At 42.7% G+C, this 13,139-nt stretch overlaps 1 protein-coding gene across 3 annotated transcripts in view; it reads left to right on the forward strand.

Moving 5' to 3' along the window:
- Positions 1-13,139, forward strand: part of LOC136863016 (transcription initiation factor TFIID subunit 3) — a 336,297-nt gene that overhangs the window by 211,458 nt on the left and 111,700 nt on the right. The window lies entirely within an intron of this gene.

Genomic DNA, 13,139 nt, shown 5'->3' on the forward strand with positions numbered 1-13,139 from the left:
AGACGAGAAAATCCGCAGTTTATAAACCCTCGGGGAAAGTTCGAGATCATTCATGAATAATCAAAACACGCCCACAGAATGTTATTGGTAGATTTCAAAAGTAACTCTCAGGATCGAAGAAGAAGACTGTGATTGGTAGAAAATTAATTACAGAAATTAGGGATTGGCTAGATTCAAAACTGGCGGAAAGAAAAGATAAATATTGCCAACCCAAAAATAAATGAACATCAATTAGTAAAAAAAACTTATGAATACAAAACTTCTTTAAATCGAAAGTTCTTTCACTTCGCACCAGGGTGCATGATCATAGCTTTTTGGAGTGACATCTATGGAAGAAAGTCCAAACTTCTTGATGAATGGCAATCAAAACAAGTAGAAATACAGTCAGTTCAGGAAACTTTACAATAACAAAATTACATCAGATTTTTGTGGTGACATCTTCTGAGTAAATTTATAAGTTGGTCTAGTTTCAATTTCACAGTTTCTCCAATAGAGGAGTTCTTTTAGGCGCAAGGTTTAAATGCGCGGCGTTGGGGTGTACCTCCCGGTACAGTATCAAATACTTTTCGGTTGAAAGCCTTCTTTACCTCTTGATAATGTAATTATCAGAGTAGGTTCCTTCTACTGTACTTCAGTACATCCGTCATTGTTCCAATTTCAATCACAACAAAGACTTGCAGCAATGCGTTAATGCTCCCATTCACTGTCGAACCGGTCCGCAAGTTGGTGCGTGACCTTAGTCGCACTGACCGACTGGAATGTGTATTGTACGCGCACTTTTTAGTGATAAACTTCTGTACTCTGTTGAGGAGTAAGAAGGGAGCACTGCCGGTTCCGGTAGTACTGCCAACAGAATGGAAATGAAATTCGAATTGGATCGATAATATGATCGATCGATATGAATTTTCTAAACCTTTATTATCTTACGCCAACAACTGTTTCACACACACGATATATAATACTATATAACATCCCGATGCGAAACTTGTTCCTGGCATGAATTCTATAGTTTGGCTTTGCTGTGTAAACAACAGTACGAGTACTTAAAGTGTACGCCAGATGTCGCACAGCGATGATAAGCGATTCCTAGTTTGTGTTTCAAAGGTTGCCAATACGAATCTCGAAGATAACCGAAGTCGATCGATACAGCACTAGGGTGTAAATCTATCGCTAAAAAGTGCGCAGATAATATGTGGGATTGTTCGTGGTTGGGTCCGTGTTTGCAGAAGGGCAGATAAACCGGCGAACCCGACCGGTCCGCCAAACCGTCGTTATTTGTTTGACCAACTACGTAACCGGCTCGCAGTTTTCTTTCGTCTGCAGCTGCATGTTGATTTCAGAAATGTCTGTGTAACTTAATTTGTGAAGTTAATTACCTGAAATAACAATATGACGCTTGCTCAGAATAAGCAGTTTTGGAGAGAATTTATGAAATGTACCAGGCAGGTCTTTATTAATGCGAGGTAAAATCAATGGATGAGGCCAGTTTTAAATTTAACTCTATTGACTATTTCGAATTGTTTTTTGCAATGAACTTTCCATTTTGTAATATATGACTTTCATTATTTTTAAATTTTGTGTGTATCATCTGTAGCATTTCACTTTATGATTGTTCATTTTAGCCAATAAACTTCGTTCTGATTTCAAATGTGCCTATAGTGTTTCCGTCGAATATTCCACGGCCACCGAGAGAGTTCACTTCGCGATACGGTTGACATAGCTGTAAGATTGCATTCGGGAGATGGTGAGTTCCAATCCCATCAACCGCTACTTTAAAGATAGTTTTAAGTGTTTACGCGCTAATATTCCGGCTACAGCGTGTCGAAAATAGCCCAACACTTCTCAAGGATGATTATCCCAGGTAGCTGCTGAATTTCAGGTCTTCATAACTTTCCATGTCGCTAGAAATCGCAATGTTTTTTTCAGATCTGACGGTATCTCCCATGTGTGTCTACTGTATGTCAGTGTTTGGCCGAATCAACTCAAACAGTTCGGAAAAACCGTTGCTATCCATACGCAAAATGTTCTTGTAATATGGAGGCCCTTGTACGGTAAGTGCAGAGTTTACAATAGGTTGACACTGTAAATCGTGGTTGTCACTCAACCATTCCTTCATTCCCCACACGTTTCTACATACTTCTACTCAACAACGCACAAGTATGCTGCAATGGCTAAAGCCGCTTTCGATTTTTTTACGTTTGGTCGTATTGAAAATGTAGATAATGTTACGTATCTACTACTTTCAATTCTTTGTGAACTTCCCAGACTAGGTTATACTTACAGACTGGCGGATCGGTTCGCCGACCGCTTCGCCAGTGTGTGGTAACAGTCGAGTCAGTCGGATTCCAGGCGGGGATTTATTTCGTGAACCAGTTCGCCAACCGGTTCGACTGTGAATGGAACCCTTTAAGCCGAGAGTTACGGGTACGCCATGCTTTTTATATCGGAACACCATTTCTGTGCATGCGTGTACAAGGGTACAGGCCGATTTGCGTAGTTCAAATACAGTACTGTGTGTGAGTCTTTAGGATACTTCATCACATTCCGTTTTGAGCGCACGTTTCTTCGCGGTCCTATAAATAATATTTTATCGTGTTTTTATTGTACTACCTAGTGTGAGCCTCCGTGGCTCAGACGGCAGCGCGCCGGCCTCTCACCGCTGGGTTCCGTGGTTCAAATCCCGGTCACTCCATGTGAGATTTGTGCTGGACAAAGTTGAGATGGGGCAGGTTTTTCTCCGGGAACTCCGGTTTTCCCGGTCGTATTTCATTCCAGCAACACTTTCCAATATCATTTCATCTGTCATTCATTAATAATTGCCCCAGTGGAGTGCGACAGGCTTCGGCAGCCGGCACAATTCCTATCCTCGCCCCTAGATGGGGGCTTCATTCATACCATTCCTGACCCGGTCGAATGACTGTAAACAGGCTCCGGATTTTCATTGTACTACCTAGTGTAGAGAGCTGTGCTTCACACTTCTCGGTAGGACTGTGTAAACATAGTAGCTATACCAGTTGTGGTGTATCGACAGGTTATCCCTCACAAATTGTGGGTAAATTCATCTACATATAGGTTATCTGTTCCAATTCCAAGACCGAACAATCACTGCTATTCGTACTAATGAAAATACAAAACATTTCGGAGAATGAAAAATATGAAGTCCGCCTCTGTGGTGTAGTGGTTAGCGTGATTAGCTGCCACCCCCGGAGGCCCGGGTTCGATTCCCGGCTCTGCCACGAAATTTGAAAAGTGGTATGAGGGCTGGAACGGGGTCCACTCAGCCTCGGGAGGTCAACTGAGTAGAGGTGGGTTCGTTTCCCACCTCAGCCATCCTGGAAGTGGTTTTCCGTGGTTTCCCACTTCTCCAGGCGAATGCCGGGATGGTACCTAACATAAGGCCACGGCCGCTTCCTTCCCTCTTCCTTGCCTATCCCTTCCAATCTTCCCATCCCTCCACAAGGCCCCTGTTCAGCATAGCAGGTGAGGCCGCCTGGGCGAGGTACTGGTCCTTCTCCCCAGTTGTATCCCCGACCAAGAGTCGGAAGCTCCAGGACACTGCCCTTGAGGCGGTAGAGGTGGGATCCCTCGCTGTGTCCGAGGGAAAAGCCGACCCTGGAGAGTAAACAGATGATGATGATGATGATGATGATGAAAAATATGAATGACTGAAGAATGTAGGAGGAGGTATAATGAAACAAAACGAATAAGGATATGTATGCTGAAAGTGTTTTTAAGAATTCTACTCTCTCGATTATGGAGATAAATAGGGGAAAATACAGAGAAACTCAGATCGGTCTTGGTACTAGGGATTAGGTGTCTATCCAATATTTAGTTTTAAAATGTCTCTACCAACAGCGAACTGTGTTTATTTGCTTCATTCATACGAGAAAGTCACCCTAGAGGAAAACACCTTCGAAAGGTTCCCACATTTCAAGTGCCTGGAATGATGGCTAACACAAAAATGGGATCCAGATTTGTAAATCAAAACTAGAATTGGCAATGCAAAAAATATGTTCCTAAAATTAAAACATCTTATTTGCTGCCGCAGCCGGCCCCGTGGTGTAGAGGTAGCGTGCCTGCCTCTTGCCCGGAGGCCCCGGGTTCGATTCCCGGCCAGGTCAGGGATTTTTACTTGCATCTGAGGGCTGGTTCGAGGTCCACTCAGCCTATGTGATTACATTTGAGGATCTATCTGACGGCCCCGGTCTAGAAACCGAAGAATAACAGCCGAGAAGATCCGTCGTGCTGGCTGACCACACGATACCTCGTAATCTGCAGGCCTTCGGGCTGAGCAGCGGTCGCTTGGTAGGCCATGGCCCTTCGGGGCTGTTGCGCCATGGGGGTGGTTTGGTTTTATTTACTGCCGCAACCTCCAATTTGAAATTCGTTGGGATGTCGTGAAGTGTTAAGTGATTTATGGTGCCGAAGAATTGATGTTAAAAACTTCGTCATTGAACAGACTGCAAGCCTTTGGAATGTGGAGGTATTGCAGCATTCCGTGAGTAGACCATGTCAGGAATGGCGAAGTTCTCCATCGAGCCGGACAATAATGTGTAGGCTAGGCTTAATCCAGCGAAACGCAGGAAAGCAGCCTTTTTTGTAACATCTTCAGGAATAACAAATGCAGCGTGATGTGGCTGAAGTAGAAGGGAAGGATTACACGGACGTGGGGGAAGAAGATGTGGAACATGCGACGGATTCAACATCACGATGAAGGACACATAAAAGAGGAGAACTTACTTCATTGTGGTCGCCCCTGCGCATATTCCCAGTCCACCCGGTAATAAAATGGTTGACGATAATCCGCTGTTTAGATGGAAATACTTCTTCCCATGAGATTAGAGTTTGCATTTTAAAAAATTAAAGTTGCTATACGTCGTACGGAGAAAAGTAGGTCGTATGGTGACAGTGGAACAGGAAAGGGCTAGGAGTGGGAAGGAAGCGGCCGTGGCCTTAATTAAGGTACACCCCTAGCATTTGCCTGGTACAAGAACGGGAAACCACGGAAAACCATCTTCAGGTCTGCCGGCAGCGGGTTGGAACCCACTATATCCCGAATACTGGGTACTGGCCTCACTTAAGCGAATGCAGCTATCGAGCTCGGAAGCTCACCGGAAAAAATAGTCACCCTAGTGAGCACGCACACATGGATCGTTAAGCCTTTTCAGATGGCGCTGTGAACGAGTCCCGTGCTCAACCGCACACGCACTGCCTCTACGTGAGCATGAGGCAGTAGCGATCAGTGAGACATTGATGTTTCAAGCGGACAGTGTACGTCAACATGGGTAGATGTCAAGATGTGACAGAGTGCAACGGTGTTTGTCCGTGCCCATGGCCATACGGTGCGTGAACTTGCTGGATTTGTTGGTGTTTCGCAGTGGAGTGTTCAACGTGTCTACGAGCAGTGGTGTACTGCACGTGGCCACGAAACACGACAGAATTGTGGTCGGAGGAATATCGTGACTGAGAGGGACCGGAGACGCGTTTCACGGCTTGTGAATCAAAATCGCATCCAGGCGCGACGAGAATTGCTATTGCAGTCAGTGAATAAAGGTCCATCCCCACCTGTTTAGCGAGAGAACGTTCCGACGGGAACTGCACGCAATGAATATATTGGATTCGGTCACCGCGCAAGAGGCCATTCTTCACACAGGCACATACAGCTGCGCGTCTTCAATGGGCGAGAACTCATCGAACGTGGACAGTAGCTGACTGGCGGAACGTAAGGTGGTCTGACGAATCACGTTCTTTCCTGTATTCCAATGACGGACGTCGTCGAGTGTACCGAAGCCCAAATAAAGCATTTAATACTGGATGTGTGCAAGGTCAGGTTCAAGCCGGAGGTGGGTCTGTGATGGTTTGGGGGTGTTTTTCGTATCATGCATTAGACCCACTCACTGAGGTGACCACTATCATGAACCACCATGTTTATTTAAACATTCTGGATGATCAAGTGTTGCCTTGCAGTCAACATCTGCATGCTATTGATACCACGACTTTTCACAATGACAACAGCAAAGTTCATCGGGCTGGGAGCATCTGTGTCCTTTTTTATGGTCACGCCCCCACCGTATTACATTTCCGTTGGCCTGCATCATCACCTGACTTGAACCCTATTGAGAATCTATGGGACATGATGGAACAGTGGGTAAAACGCCGACATCAGCATTCCTGCAATTTGGTGGAGTTGCGCAATCAAATCCTGAGCGAGTGGCTTAACCTGGATGCGACGTACCTGCTCAACCTTGTGGAATCGCTTCCTAACCGAATTCAGGCGGTTATCAAGTCCAGATGCGGAGTTACTCGGTATTAAATGAGGCTTGTAATGATTTCTCCAGGGGTGAATAATTTTTTTTTGTCCGGTGAGCTTATATTGCTATATTGTTCCCGGCTGTCAGTTGAGAAATGTCCGACTCGTTGGCTGAACGGCCAGCGTACAAGCCTTCGGTTCAGAGGGTCCCGGGTTCGATTCCCGGCCTGGTCGGGGATTTTAACCTTAATTGGTTAATTCCAACGGCACGGGGGCTAGGTGTATGTGTTGTCTTCATCATCATTTCATCCTCATCATGACGCGCAGGTCGCCCCGAGCCATTGGAATCAACCAATGAATGTTGAAATCCCCGACCAGGCCGGGAATCGAACCCGGGACCCTCTGAACCGAAGGCCAGTACGCTGACCATTCAGCCAACGAGTCGGACAACAGGGGGGTAAGGGGATGGAATTAAAGGAATGCGCTTAGGCCTGCTGACGTCTGAAGCATGTCCTTGTTGTTTTATGCCAACTTCGGAACAGAAAATTAAAACTAAAACAGAACTAACGAGAGGACTACGGTTAAATACAGTTCAAGCAATACTGATTACTGTCAAAATAAAAGACAGTGCAAAGCTAATAACAATGACAGAACACACTACAGACAAATTATACAAGGCAAGTCACACAAATGAGTCTCATTTCAACTTAGAGGTTTCTAACTAGTGATTTTATACTTGGAAAACAGATACCTGATATAGTAAAAGATGTGATAGGAAGTGTGTTATGGGAGATTGAGTGCATGGGAGAGAGAGAGAGAGAGAGAGAGAGACAAAGAGAGAACGAGAGCTAGAGAGGAGAAAGAAAAAGTGAAAGTTAACTGTAGTGAATTCCTACTATGAAAGCAAGGCAAGACAATATTTCGTTACTCACATTAAAAGCGAATGTAGTTCCGTATTGTTGTGGTGATGTTTGCAGATTACAATCTAGGAATATCACACATGTGGTTGATACGACGCCTTGTACCATCTGCCAGCTTAATTATGACATCCCCATGATCAGTCCAAGTGTTCCTCAGCCCATGAAAAGTGATGGCTGCCTTCAGAATTGCTAGACGAGTTGCAGTCAAGTCTTCCCGTATCATGGTATGTGTTCCTTTTAGTTGGCGCTTCCGTGTGAAAACCTCTTGCCAGGAGCGGAAGGACGTGAACTTCACAATGATGGGCCGAGATTTTTCTGGCACCTTCGGTCCTACTCTGTGTCTCCTATCAATGTCGTCTGTGTTCTCACCCTCATTTTCAGCAATACCAAACAGACGTAAACTTGACCTCCTTTCGTACTATTCCAGGGAGTCGCACTTCGCCTCAACTTCTTCTTTGAGATGTTTTATTTCTTTCTCACGGCACTCGAGTATTTTTGTTTAGATCATTCACCAATTCGGCATTGAACTGGAGACTATGCACAAGTTCTTTCACCACAATTTCCGTCACCTGTCTCGCAACTGCTCTTACAATACTGTCCACGAAGTGTTCGGAGAGCACAGCCTCGTCCGGTACCTTTCTTACCGCCTGTTCGATTTCGTTGGCACTACTGCTGGCACTACCGCTGCTAACTTTATTAGGATGACGACCCATTTTAAATATAATTCTGATATACACAACGATATCGATTAAAAGCTGGTCTCAACTTGAACCCTGGCACAAGTTCCGCAGATCTGCACTTTTCCACACCACACACTGCTTCCGTTCACCTTCAAAATTCGCTTCAGCGGACAGCCGATTTACTTGCGTGCTTCCATGAGCAGAGAGACTTAGTACACTTACCAATTTCAAAGCCCGAAACCAAGGACGAAAATATTATCATTCAGGAACCTCAGACGAATTGACGCAGGTAAATTAGAAGAAGATGCTCTTACTGTGCCTTGGATGGAGGTAAATCGCGCCAATAATGTAGAGGAATTGGTCTCAATATTTAATAACCTATTAATAGAACTCTACTATCGGCACGCCCCATTACGTATGGGAAAAGGTTCCAGAGCTCCTAAACCGTGGATAGATGACGAAATTCGCCACTTAATGGCTAAACCAGACGCTGTTCATAAACGATGCAAGCACTACCCAACGGAAGTGAACCACCAGACTTATAAAACACTGCGTAATAAAACGACGTCTAAAATTCGAAGCGCTAGACTACGTTACGTCCATAACTTGATTAGACCTGACGTACGCCCTGCGACGATGTGGAAATCTATGAAATATTTTGACATCAATAACCAGAAATCCTACGAAGAACTAAATGTTAATGTAGATAAATTAAACGACCATTTCATCTCGGCAACGGGAATTAATCCGGTCGTGAAAGAGAAAATTAATACATATGATAATACGCCATCACCACACCGAGATAAAGTTTACTTCGGTCACGTCACACCGCAAGAAGTGATTGACTCAGTAAAACGCATCAAGATCAAGGCTAGGGGCGTAGATAATATAGGCCACGAAATGCTCATGAAAATTCTCCACCACGTCATTTATCCATTGGTGAATATTAATTGTTCACTGCAACAGGGAACTTATCCTGAAATATGGAAAATGGACATAGTTCGCCCGCTTCCGAAAATAAGACTGGCAAAGGACGTCGGTGACTATCGGCCGATTAGCATCTTATGCTAATTGTCAAAAGCTTTAGAATTCATAGTTCACAAGCATATTACCAACTATCTTACTCAATGCAATCTCCTTGATATCCACCAGTCCGGATTTAGACCGAGACACAGCACTTGCAGTGCATTAACACATGTGACGGATGACATAAAACAAGCTGTGGACAACAAACAAATGACTTAGACATTAGACTTTAGTCAAGCTTTCGACACTGTTGACAGAGATCCAAATTAAATAGTTTAAATTTCTCTGCGAGTGCACTCCAGTGGATCAGTTCCCATCTCACCGGCCGCCGGCAGTGTGTACTTAATAAAAACAATGAATATTCAAATTGGCGTACAGTTGACGTAGGAATACAACAAGGATCTGTACTGGGCTCCCTGTTTTTCTCCTTGTGTATAAATGGCATAGCTTCCGGATTAAAAAACTGTAAATACCACTTAAACGCAGATGACTTACATATATATACAGAGCAAACCCGAAAACCTACACACAGAAACACTTCACCTGATTGAGGACTTTATGACCATAGATATATGGGCCAAACATCACGGATTATAATTAAACCCATCAAAATCCCACGCAATAATTATTGGTTACTCTAAATTACTTTGCAAACTCAATCGAACAGCGTTACCACAGTTGTCCATAAGTGGTACTCCCATACAGTATAGCCAAAATATAAGAAATCTTGATATATTATTTGACGAACATTTGTCCTGGTCTGCCCAAATGATATCTGTGTGTAGAAAAATATACGGAACACTACACTGTCTCAGTAAATTTAAATTCACTTTCCCTTTTAAAATAAAGAAAATTCTTGTTGAATCACTCGCATAATTTTGATTATTGCGATATAGTTTACAACAACCTAGGAGTAGACTGGGGAAGGAAATTACAGTGTGCTCAGAATGTTTGTGTAAGATTTATCTGTGGACTTCCTTACGCTGACCATGTCACACCGTCTTGCGCACGGCTCGGGTGGCTTCGCCTGCAAGAACGACGCACATTACATACTCTTTGCTTTTTGCATCATATTCTTAAAACTTCTCAACCAGCCTATCTCCGTCCACAGACCATAACAAAAATACCCCATCTAGCAGCACCGTACCCTTCCTGTACACAGAACAGCAATCTACACGAAATCATTCACCGTTACCGCAGCCTGACAATGGAATCTCTTACCAGTGGACGTCAGAAGCATGTCCAGCAGCTTAGGTTTTAAACATGCCTGTGTCGAAATACTAGGTAAACATACATGAATCATCAAATTATGACCTGAAAGCACCTCCTCCTACCGCCTCTTCATCATTATTTCCCTCTTTTCTCAGATCTTCTTCTTCTTACTAATCCTTCTCTTCACCTCTCAGTTGAGGGCAATATTTCGGTGTACTGTAGAAATGTATACATTTTCTAAACGTTTTCTTAAGTAGTAGTTATTGTACTTATTATTCATACGTACGATGTGTATTACATAGATGATATGATTTTTTTAAGTGTGGTTACTTTGATTAACACTATTACTGTTATTATTGATAATATTATCATATTATGGTCTTCAGTAGTTATTATTAAGTGTTCTAGGATAAGATTAATTAAGTGTAAGAAAGGGAGTACATCCCTAACTTTGCCAGAATAAACAAAACTTATTATTATTATTATTATTATTATTATTATTATTATTATTATTATTATTATTATTATTATTATTATTATTATTATTATTATTATATCGGGGTAAATTTTCATTTATAGGAGGAAGAATCAGGTATTATATCTTACGAAGGGAAATGTTCGATAGATTACAAGTCTAAGTAACCCCATGGCACTACAGCCTTGAAGGGCCTTGGCCTACAAAGCGACCGCTGCTCAGCCCGAAGGCCTGTAGGTTACGAGGTGTCGTGTGGTCAGCACGAATCATCTCGGCCGTTATTCTTGGCTTTTTAGACCGGGGCCGCTATATCACCGTCAGATAACTCCTTAATTCTAATCACGTAGGCTGAGTGGACCTCGAACCAGCCCTCAGATTCAGGTATACATCCCTGACCTGGCCGGGAATCGAACCTGGGACCTCCGGGTAAGAGGCAGGCACGCTACCCCTACACCGCGGGCCCGGAAAATTTTAAGTCCTTTGAAATAATTTCTGAATAGAGTAGGTAAACAATTGATAAGGAATCTGCCACCTGGTGCACCGTCCCATATGAAAATCAATAACGATTGATTGATTGATTGATTGATTGATTGATTGATTGATTGATTGATTGATTGATTGATTGATTGATTGATTGATTGATTGATTGATTGATTGATTGATTGATGTTCAGGCATTGTTTTAAAATGTATAGAATATTTATGTTGATTAGAAAGATAATTTCTGTGTATGTCGGCGGAATATTGATATGGCTGCGGGTAGCAACTTTTTCTCCACGACATTTACATTCTATTGAGCTTACCAATCTCAGAACTGGCATATAGCGATAGGTTCTCACAGAGCCTTTGGTAATGTACCCAATATTTACGAAATAAGCATGACATATACACAGGCTCCTCTCGATTTTTTTTATCTCACTACAGAGAAGTATTGACGAATTATACGGAAGTAGCACACGGGACACCTCATGGTGGATAATTTGTAAGTTATTGAGAGCGGAATTCAGAAAATGTTAAATGAATTTTTTTAGAGAGAGTGAAGGCTTAAATTATATGTGGTAAATAGTACCAAACTTAGGGACTTATGTCCGAACTTCGTTGTTGAGTTACGTGTCATCTTAAAAGATTGGAACAACTCATTAAAATGAGGTTCTTGAATGATGATTTTCAGTGCACATTGACGACAAAATTATGCATAGTTAAACTAACTTCACTACACCTCTTTATATGGTAAATAGTTTATGTGACATACACAGGGTCTTATGTCGATTACCAACATTTCGGTGTAGTGCATGGGGTTTGAATTTTCATCGAGAATGCTGTTGGCTTGAGATATAAAATACGTAAATATTTCATACTATTCTAGAGTAGTAAGATGTATCTTTTAGAACTCGATAAAATATCATGCTTGTGTTGATATCAGAATCTTCGTGCCCTACGTCGGTATTTCGTGGTTGGGAAGTATACGGTGATGTGCTTCAGTTTTCTGATATGTATAGCGTAAGATATTTTGAGATTTTAAAAGCGTAGAATTTGTATTCTAGTTCGCGCTAGTGCTATAGCTCATGCTCAGTAGGCTTTTATCACATAAACGTCCTGAATTTTTTAAATCCTTTAATCGATACCTTTCCTTCAGAGTTCGTTTTGCTTCTTGAGCATTAAGAAGTGAAGAATTGTAGGTCAATCTGACGCGAATGTTGACCATGTGTCGCACGATATAACACAACAAAATACGGCTTGCTTGACAGTCATACATTTTATGACCACCTTTCCTTCCGTATACTTCGGCAACTGACGATGACGAACATGGTAATTGAGGAGTCCCCGTTATAAAGGTGTTCTTTCCACTTCAAAAAAGGAATAGTGTTTCGTCCACATGCATTGCAGTAGTTGAATACTGCCAAATGCCATGAGCAGCAATCCAGACCAGAATGATGTAATTCCTTAACTGTAATACCATACCCGATCATGGATACGTTCCATGTGCCTTTTATTATACATTTCGTTGCGTTATTCCACAACTTTTTTAGGGTGCAAACATCACTTTTCTTTACAGACACCACTCATTTGACGATCACAAATAATTCCAGACGCCCCGAAATTCGCCACAAAATGGTACTTAATGTCCCTGCATTGACGTAACTTTTTTTTCTACTTGCTTTACGTCGCACCGACACAAATAGGTCTTATGGCAACGATGGGACAGGAAATGGCTAGGAGTGGGAAGGAAGCGGCCGTGGCTTTAATTAAGGTACAGCCCCAGCATTTGCTTGGCTTGAAATTGGGAAACCACGGAAATCCATTTCAGGGCTGGCGACAGTGGGGTTCGAACCTACTATCTCCCGAATACTGGATACTGGCCGCACTTAAGCGACTGCAGCTATCGAGCTCGGTGACGTAACTTCAGTGATGATGCAATATGATCCCATGGACTCTGTAACAAAAGCAATCACTTAAGTATTTGCATACACGTGTAATGAAGGACAACAAAATTGGAAGAAGGTTTCATAAAATGATAATTTTATCAGCTACATTATTCCTTACATCTTACCAATTGCCAAGAAAATAAAAATCTTC

The sequence above is a fragment of the Anabrus simplex genome, chromosome 2 (assembly GCF_040414725.1).
Source record: "Anabrus simplex isolate iqAnaSimp1 chromosome 2, ASM4041472v1, whole genome shotgun sequence".
Taxonomy (NCBI): Eukaryota; Metazoa; Arthropoda; class Insecta; order Orthoptera; family Tettigoniidae; genus Anabrus; species Anabrus simplex.